Source organism: Erinaceus europaeus, chromosome 17 (assembly GCF_950295315.1).
Source record: "Erinaceus europaeus chromosome 17, mEriEur2.1, whole genome shotgun sequence".
Lineage (NCBI taxonomy): Eukaryota > Metazoa > Chordata > Mammalia > Eulipotyphla > Erinaceidae > Erinaceus > Erinaceus europaeus.
This window is the reverse complement of record NC_080178.1, coordinates 30070469-30082773: the sequence shown is the minus strand read 5'-3', so window position 1 is coordinate 30082773 and position 12305 is coordinate 30070469. Positions and strand designations below refer to the sequence as shown.

Sequence of the window (12305 nt, the reverse complement as noted above, 5' to 3'; positions counted from 1 at the left end):
TGTGGGTCACTGGTTTTCTTTTTCTATGAAATGTTTGTCCAATTTTTTGGCCATTTTTTATGGGCGGAGGGTTCTTTTTCATATTGGTTTGTAGGAGTGCTTTGTATTTGGGGGGTATTGACAGTTATTTGTGTTATAAATAAATTAATTTTCAAGCTCAGCTTTTTTCCAGGTAAATTAAACTTTATTGGACACAAAAACATGTTAGGGAAAGAGGTAGAGAAAAAGGAGAAAGAAACGAGTCTCACTTACAGGCTTGATGGTCACATGGTAGTCCCAGAATTAGCAAGAGAGCAAAGGGAAGAGAAACTTACATGGTTGAGGTCAGGGCCCAAGAGGGAGAACACAGCTCAGGCTCCAGCTTTTAAACCCAAAATTCGGCCTTCACATTCTTCTGCTTCTTCTTCTTTCTTCTTCTTCTTCTTCTCCTTCTCCTTCTCCTTCTCCTCATTTTCCTCCTCCTCCTCCTCCTCCTCCTCCTTCTTCTTCTAAGATTTTTTTTTTGCTTTTTTTTTTTTTTTGCCTCCAGGGTTATTGCTGGGGCTCAGTGCCTGCACCATGAATCCACTGCTCCTGGAGGCCATTTTTCCCCCTTTTGTTGCCCTTGTTGTAGGAATGTTGTGGTTATTATTGTTGTTGTGATGATGTAATTCGTTGTTGAATAGGACAGAGAGAAATGGAGAGGGGAGGGGAAGACAGAGAGGGGGAGAGAAAGATAGACACCTGCAGACCTGCTTCACCGCCTGTGAAGCGACTCCTCTGCAGGTGGGGAGCCGGGGGCTCGAACCGGGATCCTTCCGCTGCTCCTTGTGCTTAGCGCCACCTGCGCTTAACCCGCTGCACTACCGCCCGACTCCCCCTAAGATTTTTTAAAAACATTTATTTATTTATTTTGTTGCCCTTGTTTTTTTTGTTGTTGTTGTTATTGATGTCATCGTTGTTGGATAGGGCAGAGAGAAATGGAGAGAGGAGAAGACAGAGAGGGGGAGAGAAAGATAGACACCTGCAGACCTGCCTCACCAAGCAACTCCCCTACAGGTGGGGAGCGGGGGGGGGCGGGGGGGGGGGGGCGGGGGGGGGCGGGGGGGGGGCTCTAACCAGGATCCTTATGCTGGTCCTTGCGCTTAATTTAGCCTTCATCTTCTAAGCCACATCTGTAACCACTCAACCCCTCCCATCTCTAGGTGGCACCTCCTCTCTCAGCATTCCTGCCACACCTGTAACCACTCCCATTTCTGGACGGTAACTTCTGCAACTTCTCCCTCAACATTCTCCCCTCTAGCAGCATGGACCCAAAATTCTTTTGGGGATGTTGAAGGATAGAGTTTGGCATTTCTGTAACTACAAGCTTAACTTCTTTTTAAAAACATTTTTTTTCCCTTTACTGGGGGATTAATGTTTTACAGTCAACAGTAAATACAATAGTTTGTACATGCACAACATTTCTCATTCTTCCATTCAACAATGCAACCCCCACTATCATCCTTTTCCAGGACCCGAACTCTCTCCCTCATCCACCCCAGAGTCTTTTTCTTTGGTGCAATACACCAAGTCCAGTCCAGATTCTGCTTAGTGTTTTCTCTTCTGTAAACTTAACTTTTTATTATCTTCAGGGAATTGTTTTTGATGGACATCAGTCTTGTTATAAAATGTTACTTCAAAATATTTTTTCAAAATATTATTTTAAATTTTTTTCAAGGGGCCAGGCAGTTGGTAAACCCACTTAAGTGCACATAGTACTAAGTACAAGGATTCTGCAAGGATCTGGGTTCCAGCTCCCTACCTAAAGGTGTGTGTGTGTGGGGTGTCCACAAGCAGTCTGCAGGTGTTTATCCTTCTCTCTCTCTCTCTCTCTCTCTCTCTCTCTCTCTATCCTCTCTTAATTTCTCTCTGTCCTATCAAATAAAATGGGAAAAAAAGTCTGCCAGGAACAGTAGATTGGCACCAGCACCAATCCCCAGAAATAATCCTGGAGGCAGAAAAAAAAATCAAACTAGAAGGTTCTAAAAGTAGTAAAAAGAATTGCCTTCCTCAAGTTTTGTCAAATGTTAACACTTTATTGTTTGTGCTTGATGTTTTGTCTGTTTTGCACTTTTTTCTTCCTACGTGAATAGTATTTTTAAAGATTTCACATTCCCACTTAGTGTTTAAAGATACAACTGATCTTTTTGAATCAGGAGACTTCTTCCATTTTAAAGCTTTTGTGGATTCTTTGGTGTGCTTTGTTTGTATGTTTGATATGTTTCCTAGGTCAATTTAAGATCATCTGCAAATAATGATAGTTTTTTTTTTTATTGTTTTTTAACCAAGCCCTTGACTTTTTTGTATTGCTTTCACATCAGGAAACTTCCTAAATTCTAAAATTCTATGGACTCTTGTACATTTTCTTTGTTTGATGTGTTTTCTAGCTAAATTTAGAATCATCTGCAAACAATGCTAGTTACTGCTTTGTTTCCACTTCCCCATGCATCATATCTCTGTGATTGACACACTAAGTCTCAAACTGAATATCTATCTTAACGTCCAAGTGCCTGACACCATGCAGCTCATTGTAGGTCTTAGCTGAATAAAGATTACTAACACATGAAAACATGTCCTAGTGCAGATAGGCAGGGGCTAGTTGATTTAGAGGAGTCATTGGTTGAGCTGTGCTTGAAAGATGATTTGGTGTTAGCGAGGAAGGAAAGATATTGGAAACAGCACAAGCAAAGCTCAGAGACAGGTAACAGCACCTGGTACCTGGAGCACTACAGGTCAGTGTCTTGCAGAGTTGCCATTGACTGGATGTTTTTACCCTTTCCATTCAGATGTTGAAGTCTTAACACCCCCCCCCCCTCAGTGAAAGGCAATTAGGGTCAGGCTGGGTCATGCTGGTTAGGCTTTAAGATAGAATGAATATATTTATATTTTAAAAGGAAGTCACAGGAGAGCTAGCTGTCTCTATCTACACACAGCATTGTGATTCACATCAAGACGGTGGTTTCACAAGCCTGGAAACAAGCAAGTTCTTTCTAGTGACTGAATATGTGGGCAATTTGATTTTCTATTGGTTGGTTGGTTGACTGACTGACTGATTGGTTGAGTCATTCATTCAATAATCAGAAAGCATTCACTATATGCCAGGAACTTTGCCAAACTGACCCTTGCAGCTTCACCAGACAGCCTAGGAATCAAGTAAAATCCTGGTGTGTGTAGTTAGTCCTCTAATGAAACTGTAATCACCTTTTTTTTTTTTTTTTTTTTTTAACCAAGATGTATGAGGCCAAGTGTCTCTGTCTGGCTATGAAATCGTGCCATGCAGAGATAGTATGCATCAGTTGCTCTAAGCAGGGGGAACGACAATAGAACACTACAGTTGTATTGTAACATTTCCTGCTTTGCAATCACCTTCTTCAGTTTCTTGCCCTCTCCTGCACTCTTTCTGGTTAGGAAGACCCCTTGATATCAAACTTAGTCATATCCTTGGTGGCAGTCTCATCGCAGATGGAAGTTTCCCTTTTAATTAAAGAAAATGTCTTTCTTCAGTGTGAAAGCTTTGTCTTATTGGTGACTTTTAAGGGTAACTTACAAGCAGGCAATTTAATGACAGAGCTCTCAGAGACCCGGCTGTGACTTTAAATAGTGTAAAGACCTCAGTGATGGGACTCGCAGTGTAATCTGAATATTGATTGTGAATTTTCAAATGGCCTTGGAAAGTGCAGCATGGTTTTGGTTGAGATTTCCAATTAACTTTGACTTTTCAAAGCAGCTCTATGCCTGGGGAAGAGAATGCATTAGAATTTTCCAAAGGGCTTTATCTTCTGAAACAGAAAGCATAAGTGGTAATAGGGGGAAAAAAATCAAAGTTACTGAATATGGAAATCACCACTTTAGGGTGTATGAGAACCACATCCTGTTAACTCCCTGCTATGCAAGGGAGCTTTCAGGGGTAATGAGGCAAGTTCCGGAATGTCAAATGTCTGCCTTGCTTGATACTTATTTGTACTCTCTCCCTGGTCCTCCTGCTGGCAGGGTACATGCACAGCCTGGGCAGAGATGATGTCTGACATTGCCATCCAGTCCCCTGGGGAAAGAATGCCTTGCACACAGAAGACACTTAATGCACTCAGGTGGGACTGAACTGAAAAGACTCCCTAGGAAAACATAGGGACACAAGGGCTCTCTTGGGGATGAATTCCTTATACCATAGAAGTAGAGCAGCCTCTCTGAGGCTTCTTCCATCTAGATGGGGGAAAGAAACTGGATTGTCCTGAGACCTTTCCAACATGCTCGGCAATCAGCCCTTCCTGCCTCATTCCATCAATACTTGTAACAACTCTTTCAGTTGCTATTATTATCTGCATTTTAAAAACAGGGAAAGTGAAGCACTGAGGAGCAAGCTCTGCTGAGTGGCTTTCCCTTGAGAGTCCATCTGATGACTCTACCAGTCAGAGACAATCACCTTTATTAGGGTGTTGGACTGTGGTGCAGCTCTTAGAAAACAACAAACAAACAAACAAAACCCTCTCACTTTAACAAGCAGGTTTAGAAGGGAGAGATCTCCCAGCCTGTAAACCCAGGGACTCATTTACCAAATTGACGAATGGATTCTTTGAAGGGTTTAGAACAGTCCTAAGGATTGTATAAGTGGGGAAGACACAACAGTCACCCCACCTCCATATCCTCCTCTGCTGGAAAAACCTAACACTTCATAATTGAAGTAGGTATGTTCAGTGGCTCATCTTTCTACCGTATCTTACATTTAGCAGTGGCCATGTGACCATCTCCCATCAACAGAGGTAAAAGGGCTTCAGCGTGGGCTTCCTCTTCAATGAAGGGAGTGAATATATACATATTAGAGCACTACTCAGCTCTGGCTTATGAGGTGCTGGGACCTTATACATGTAATGCCTGTGCTCTTACTGTTCAACTATTCCCCAGACTAGGAAAGTAACTCTGTTTTTTTTTAAGGTTTGCTTTATTTATGTCATATATTATATATCGAAAGACTCACACATGAGAAATAAAAAGAGAGGCCAGAACACTATTCTGGTATATGTGGTCCCAGTGATCAAAAAAGAGACTCAAGATATGCATGTCCTGCTCTCTATCAGCTCAGCTATTTCCTTGACCAAAGAGAGTGTCTTTTTTTGTTTGTTTGTTTCATTGCCTCCCTGCCCTCTCCCTTTCCCCTCTTCCCCAGAGACCTTTGCTTTAGTACAATATACCAAACCCAGATGCCCAACAAGAGATGAGTGGCTGAGAAAGTTGTGATATACAGACATAATGATAACATTCACTTGTCTGAATGATGAAGGCATCTCATTAGTCTCATCCTGGATGGAGTCTGAAGGAATTGTGCTAAGTGAGATAAACCAAAATGAGAAGGATGAATACTAGTTGATCTCACTCATAAGTGGGTATTTTAATGTAAAAGTAGTGTAGATTAGAGACCAATTGCCAAGTTCAAGAATTCTTGATAAGATTACTTTGGAAGGAAGTAGACCCAGAGAGTAACTCTTAAGGAACACTTTATTTTTTCCTTCAATTCTTTCTTACTTTGACAATATTATGTGATATGGGATATCTTGGACATTGTTTTGTTATTATGAACAACCATGCAAAGATAGATAGATAAATAGATAGATAGACATAGGTATAGGTATAGTTAACTCAAGCAACTAGTATTAGAGGTTCGGATGTCTGGTATCATGTAAAATCCACCTACCACATTGACTCCCACAGGACTTCGCTACCAATAGCCTTCAGTGGATCAAAAGATTTACTGATAACATAAACTGTTAATTACCACATATTTTTATATTTTATTTTATTATGTTCTTTAATTGTATTAGTGACAGTATTGATTTACAAAATTATAAGATAACAAGGGTAAAATTCTGCACCATTCCCACCACCAGAACTCTGTATCCCCCAGCCCCTCCATCAGAAGATAGAGTAGTTCTCCCAAGGTTGCAGATGTGAGTTAACTATTATTTCTATAGCTATCTGCTTACATTGTGTGTGTGTGTATATATATATATATATATATATATATATATATATATATATATATATATACACAAACTTTTTTCTATGGTCCTGACTTCTCTTCCCTTTCAAATCACACTTATATCTATTACTACTTTCAAATGTCTTCCTTTTCTTCTTATTTTCTCTCTGGGTCCTCTTGGAGCTGGAATTCAGAGCCCACTGGTCATCTTCCCCTTATATTTCTCCCTCACTGGGAGTCTGAACCAAAAAATTTGGAGGATTGCACAGAAGGTGGGAGTTTTGGCTTCTTTAGTTACTTCTCCCCGGACATAGGCTTTGGTAGGTTGAGCCACATCCCCAGCCTATTTCTACCTTTCCCTAGTAGGGTAAGGCTCTGGAGAGGTGAGTTTCCAGGACACATTGCTGAGGTTGTCTGCTCAAAGAAGTCAAGATGGAATCATGATAGCATTTGAAATTTGGTGGCTGAAAGGTGGTAAGATATAAAGCAAAAAAAACGTTTAATGAACAGGAATCAGAAAGAAATATAGCAGATGAGAATAGGGATCTTAGGGTGGAAAGAAGTGAGGAAGTCTATTTTAGGTATGGTCCTAGGGGCCTATGACTTTCTTTTTTTTTTTTCTTGACTTTGATAGCTAAAATAGAGTTGGGAAAAAATATTGTCTGGGATGATGATGTGAGAACTGAGAACAGGACTAGAAAGTTGGGTTAGGGCAGAGAGTAGCTCCCAAACTTGATGAAAATCCATGAATAAAATTAACTGTTTACCCTATCAATTGACCCAAGGCCCACATATATTCATATTTAGCATAGGAGCCCGTGTAACCTCTGAGTCCCTGCCAGTCTGAGCTCACAGTTCATGGTGACATCTGGGAACATTCTAGGCAGTACTCATTTCAGGACCAGAATGGCAGTGTATGTTGACCCAGCCTCCCTTCAGAGAGTGGGACAATCCCTACCATTGCTTCTTTATAGGAAGAACAAGTCCCTGGAGTGATCCACAAGAAGATTTATGCTGATGTTTCTGATATAACCACATGTTATCTATGTCAGACTGGCCCTCCTCAATCGCTATGGAACAGGCCATGGCCGGTGCGCCGCTATGTTCCATCGCTGGGGAGCCAGAGACGACCCGAACTGCCCCTGCGGCTACAGACAGACTATGACCCACATAGTCAACGACTGCCACCTCTCCAGATTCAAAGGAGGTCTCGAAACTTTACATCAGGCTCAACCTGACACTGTTGACTGGCTACGGAAGAAGGGCAAACGCTAGAAGAAGAATATTAAAATAAGTAAACTAAAGAAAATGTTACTAAGAAAAATCATAGTAAAGAGAAAATGCATTTGCAGTACTGTATTGCACTTACTGAAAAAAAAATTCATGTGTAAATGAACCCACATAGTTCAAATTCATGTTCACGGGCCAACTGTGTGTAAATCCATGTATATATATATACATACACATATACATAATGTATATATACGCCAAAATATACATGTCTATAGGTAGATAGTCTAAGGATGGCAAAGTGGGTAAATAGATGTTTTATGGTTTCATTTATTTATTTATTTATTTATTTTGCCTCCAGGGTTATTGCTGGGGCTCGGTACCTGCACTATGAATCCACTGCTCCTGGAGGCCATTTTCCCGTTTTGTTGCCCTTGTTGTTGTCATTATTATTATTTTTGTCATTGCTGTTGTTGTTGTTGGATAGGACCCAGAGAAATCGAGAGAGGAGGGGAGACAGAGAGGGCGAGAAAAAGACAGACACCTGCAGACCTGCAGGTAGGGAGCAGGAGGCTCGAACTGGGAACCTTTCGCAGGTCCTTGCACTTCGCACCATGTGTGCTTCACGCGCTGTGCTACTGCCTGACCCCCCTCTTTCATGTTTTTCAATATTTATTTATTTATTTATTTGTCAGGACAAGGAGAGATTGAGAGGGAAGAGGAGTTAGAGAGACACCTGCAACATTTCATGACTTGTGAAACTTCCCCCAGAAGTAGGGGACTGGGAGCTTGAATCTGGGTCCTACTGTATCAAAACTTTTGCACTCAGACAGGTGAGTAACTTCTCACTCCCCTCCATTTAAAATATTTATTCATTTCCTGTAGTATGGTTTCTAGTAACACTTAGAAATAATTTTTTTCAAACTTCTATTTTTAATGAGTTGATGATATGTCTATGTTTCTTTTTTTTTAAATTTTTTATTTAAGAAAGGATTAATGAACAAAAACATAAGGTAGGAGGGGTGTAACTCCGCACAATTCCCACCACCCAATCTCCATAACCCACCCCCTCCCATGATAGCTTTCCCATTCTCTAGCCCTCTGGGAGCATGGACCCAGGGTCGTTGAGGGTTGCAGAAGGTAGAAGGTCTGGCTTCTGTAATTGCTTCCCCGCTGAACATGGGCGTTGACTGATATGTCTATGTTTCTAAAGAAATTATTTGTTGTGTATTATAAGTTGAGCCTTCTGTTAAGCATTCTGACTGTTGAAATTGTAGAGAAGGAAATATGGATAATAACAAGTCCTAATTAATAAGATTTTTGGTATGAGGGGATAAAGGACTACAGAGCCAAGGTCAAGATTAGAATGTCTGGGACAGACAGTGATAAGGATGCCAAGTTAAACCAAATCTGGATTTAGGTGAGGAGAACATGATTTGAAAAAGAAAACAAATCTTCTTGCAATTAGAGGCATGGCGTTCTGCAACAAGAAGAGTGCTGTGACCATGAAGTTAGTTAGTGTCCCACTGGCCAGACAGAAATGCATTTGTTTTTTACAGGAAATGGTAATATAGCTAGAAGTAACCCAGTGCAGGAGAATCAGATGCATGAGTTATGTTTTAGGACAGTTGACCAGGAAATATTTTTCCTGTGTTCAGCTAATTCTTTGGCAAGGTCCTCAAGCAAAGGAAGAACTGCTTCATGTTCCATGCTGAAGGGTGGGTTAAACTCCTAAGACCTCCAGAGAAGGAGAGAAGCCTGATTGAATTTGGTCAGTTCAAGTTAGTGGCCATTTTTGTTCATATTGGTCAGTGGCAACAAATAGTTCTGGTAATTCTAAGACAAAGAACAAAATGTGGAGGGTCTGTGTCTATCCTTTTCACAGGTTAACAAGGGGGAGCATCCAAAAATTTTATCTAAGTCATGTGGGTCTATGCAGTAAGCCGTTTCTTGGAACACACAAGGTGCCATGTGTCATGTCTTAGTTGTCACTGCTTTCCAGGAGCTAAATAATTGTTGAGTCTGACATTGTCAAGGAAGAAACGGAAAAGATAAAATAATACTATAGATCAGACTTAAAGAGATCTTAGATGCATCCAAATTTATTCCCCTTCCTGCAGTGAGTACCTCCCTAATACTTCCTCTCCACTTTTCCAAGCTTTGGGTCCATGATTGCTCAACAATTTGTTTGGCTTTGTATGTTAACTCTCTTTTCAGTCACCAGGTTCCAGGTGTCATCAGGATGCCGGCCAGACTTCCCTGGATTGAAGACACCACCAATGTGTCCTGGAGCTCAGCTTCCCCAGAGACCCATCCTACTAGGGAAAGAGAGAGGCAGACTGGGAGTATAGACCGACCAGTCAACGCCCATGTTCAGCGAGGAAGCAATTACAGAAGCCAGACCTTCTACCTTCTGCAACCCTCAATGACCCTGGGTCCATGCTCCCAGAGGGATAGAGAATGGGAAAGCTATCGGGGGAGGGGGTGGGATATGGAGATTGGGCGGTGGGAATTGTGTGGAGTTGTACCCCTCCTACCCTATGGTTTTGTTAATTAATCCTTTCTTTAATAAAAAAAAAATTAAAAAAAAAAACAAATTTATTCCCCTTCCCTGAGCCAAAGAGAATATTAGGGGTGTCAGGGAACATAGCATTATTCAAACATGATTCCTTCCAGGGAAAGAAAAGATGAACTCAAAAGCCTGCAGGTCTCATGACATCTCTGGTCTGCTCTCACATGCCTTTCCAAGTGTGCTCAGTTCCTATTTCCTTTGGGGATCCTCTGAGCCTTGCAAACTGCTTGCCCTGCAGCAGACCATATGTTCTGGGCATGCCTGCAACACTCAGGAGAATCAAAAGCAGAAAAGGGAGAGGTTTTACAGAAACTTATCCATAGATCTCAAAAGTGCTTAAAAGGATCAAGCAATCCAATAGCAAACACCCAAAGAACCCCTCTCAGAGACACTGGACCTTGACTTTGTTCGCAACTATGGGAATGCTCATTTGAGTCCTTCTACTTTAGCCTAGCTGGGAGCAGGTATGGAGATGCTCCACACCTCCATACCTCTCCATACCTCTAGGTATGGAGAGCAGGTATGGAGACAGGATGTAATGTGCCCGGAGAGGTGCAGGCAGTCCAGTTAGTAGACACAGAAGACCAATGCTGAAACCCAAGAAAGTTCCGTGGCCTATTATTCTGGCCTTTTGTATACCAGGTCTTTGACTAATGCCTGAGGTATGGCATTTATGAAGGTGGTTAGAAGCGGTAATTGGAGTCAGTGTGGGCAGAAAACACAGAACAAAATGTCTGCACCCCAGATGACAGGCAGACAACAGCATAAAAACCATACTTCAGCTTAGTCCCCAAAGCCAGAGTCAAATCACCAAATTCTCTGTCTGATCATCATCAGATTGGATGACGTCACTTGACAGTGTCATACATATAGAAAGCATGGGTCCATATCTGACTATAAAAAAACTCTCTGGGGAGTCAGGCAATAGTACAGTGGGTTAAGTGCATGTGGTGCGAAGCGCAAGAATCGGCGGAAGGATCCCGGTTTGAGCCCCCCACTCCTCACCTGCATGGGGGTCGCTTCACAAGCAGTGAAGCAGGTTCTTCAGATGTCTATCTTTCTCTCCCCATCTTCCCCTTCTCTCTCCATTTCTCTCTGTTCTATCCAAAAACGACATCAATAACAACAATAATAATATCTACAACAGAAATAAGTAAATAAATATTTTTTAAAAACCTCTCTGAAAGCAGCTAGATGGTGGCAGACTTGGTTGAGTGCACACATTACCACATACCAAAACCCTGGTTCAAGCCTTTGGTCTCCACATGTAGGGGGGAAACTTCACAAGTGGTAAAGCTGTGCTTCAGTCATCTCTCCATCTCTCTCCCTCTCTGCCCCCTCCTCAACTTCTCTCTCCTCTCTCATAGATAGATAGATAGATAGATAGATAGATAGATAGATAGATAGATAGATAGATAAGCAAGATTTAAATGGCCACCTGGGTCAGTGGATTCATAGTGCAGGTACAAAGCCCCAGCAATAGCCCTGGTGCCACTAAAGGAAGAGGAGGAGGAGGAGGAGGAGGAGGAGAAAGCAAAGGAGGAGGAGAAGATGAAAATAGAGAAAAGCCTTCTGAATAAATAAAGTTAAAAAAATTATCACCAGAGGCAATCTAACTTACTCAGACTTCTTTAGGTGATAGCACATATTTAACTCTGAAGAGGGCACATCCTAACGGCAGTTTGAATATGACCATGGAGGGAAAACTTACACCACAGAAATTGACAAATACACTACAACAGATGTTCCCTCACCACCAACAGAAAGCTAATTGCAACCAATTTACTATCTTAACTACTTACTACAAAAAAGAAAAAAGAAAAGTGAAGTCTGGCATTCAAAGTAGCTAATAACAAAGCTCAAGATGAGAATGCACACGTCTGTGCTCATAATGTACAGAGGACAGAGTGGGGAAGAATTAGAAGTTCCTGACTCTGGATCTCAGGTGCCCAGGTCCAGCCCTAGTTGCAGTAAATGGGCCCCTTGTGGCAGGAAGGAGTTAATACCTCTCCCTCAGTGACCAACTTATCTAGCCTTGTTGTACTGTTGTTACCAGGGATGCGCCATTTTGTAATTTAATTAAAACTGGAGGCTTGACATAATGGGCTGGTGGTGCCTGTGGCCCCACCCTGGATGAAAGCTGGGCCCCTGGGGGGAGGGAAAAAGATCTTCCAAGACACCAAACGATCAGGAGCAGTCGTTGAATTATTTCAGTTAATCCAAACAAGGTGGTTAGCTAAGGCCCTGCCTCACCTAGCCGGGTGGGTCCTGTGGCCTAGAAAATGGAGAATCTTGACCAAGGGTGAGTGGATCCACTATCCCACATTTGGAATCGCTGGTATTCTCCAAAATGTTTTCCCTTCCTAAGGGAAGTTCATAGTTAAATACATTTGGGAAATTTTGGATTTAACAAGCGGAAATAGATTTTTTTGTTTTGTTCTCATGTCAGTACTTGGCAGAGATTTTTATAGGTTTAAGCAATGCTTCTGATTTTCTTTTGTTGTTGTTGTT

General features: G+C 41.8%; 1 non-coding gene across 1 annotated transcript; it reads right to left on the bottom strand.

Annotated features, from left to right (window-relative positions):
• Positions 1 to 3252: 3252 nt before the first annotated feature.
• On the bottom strand, positions 3253 to 3378 carry LOC132534156 (small nucleolar RNA SNORA63). The gene has a single exon (XR_009545831.1). It is a non-coding gene; the product is annotated as a small nucleolar RNA SNORA63 (small nucleolar RNA).
• Between the last annotated feature and the right edge of the window lie 8927 nt (positions 3379 to 12305).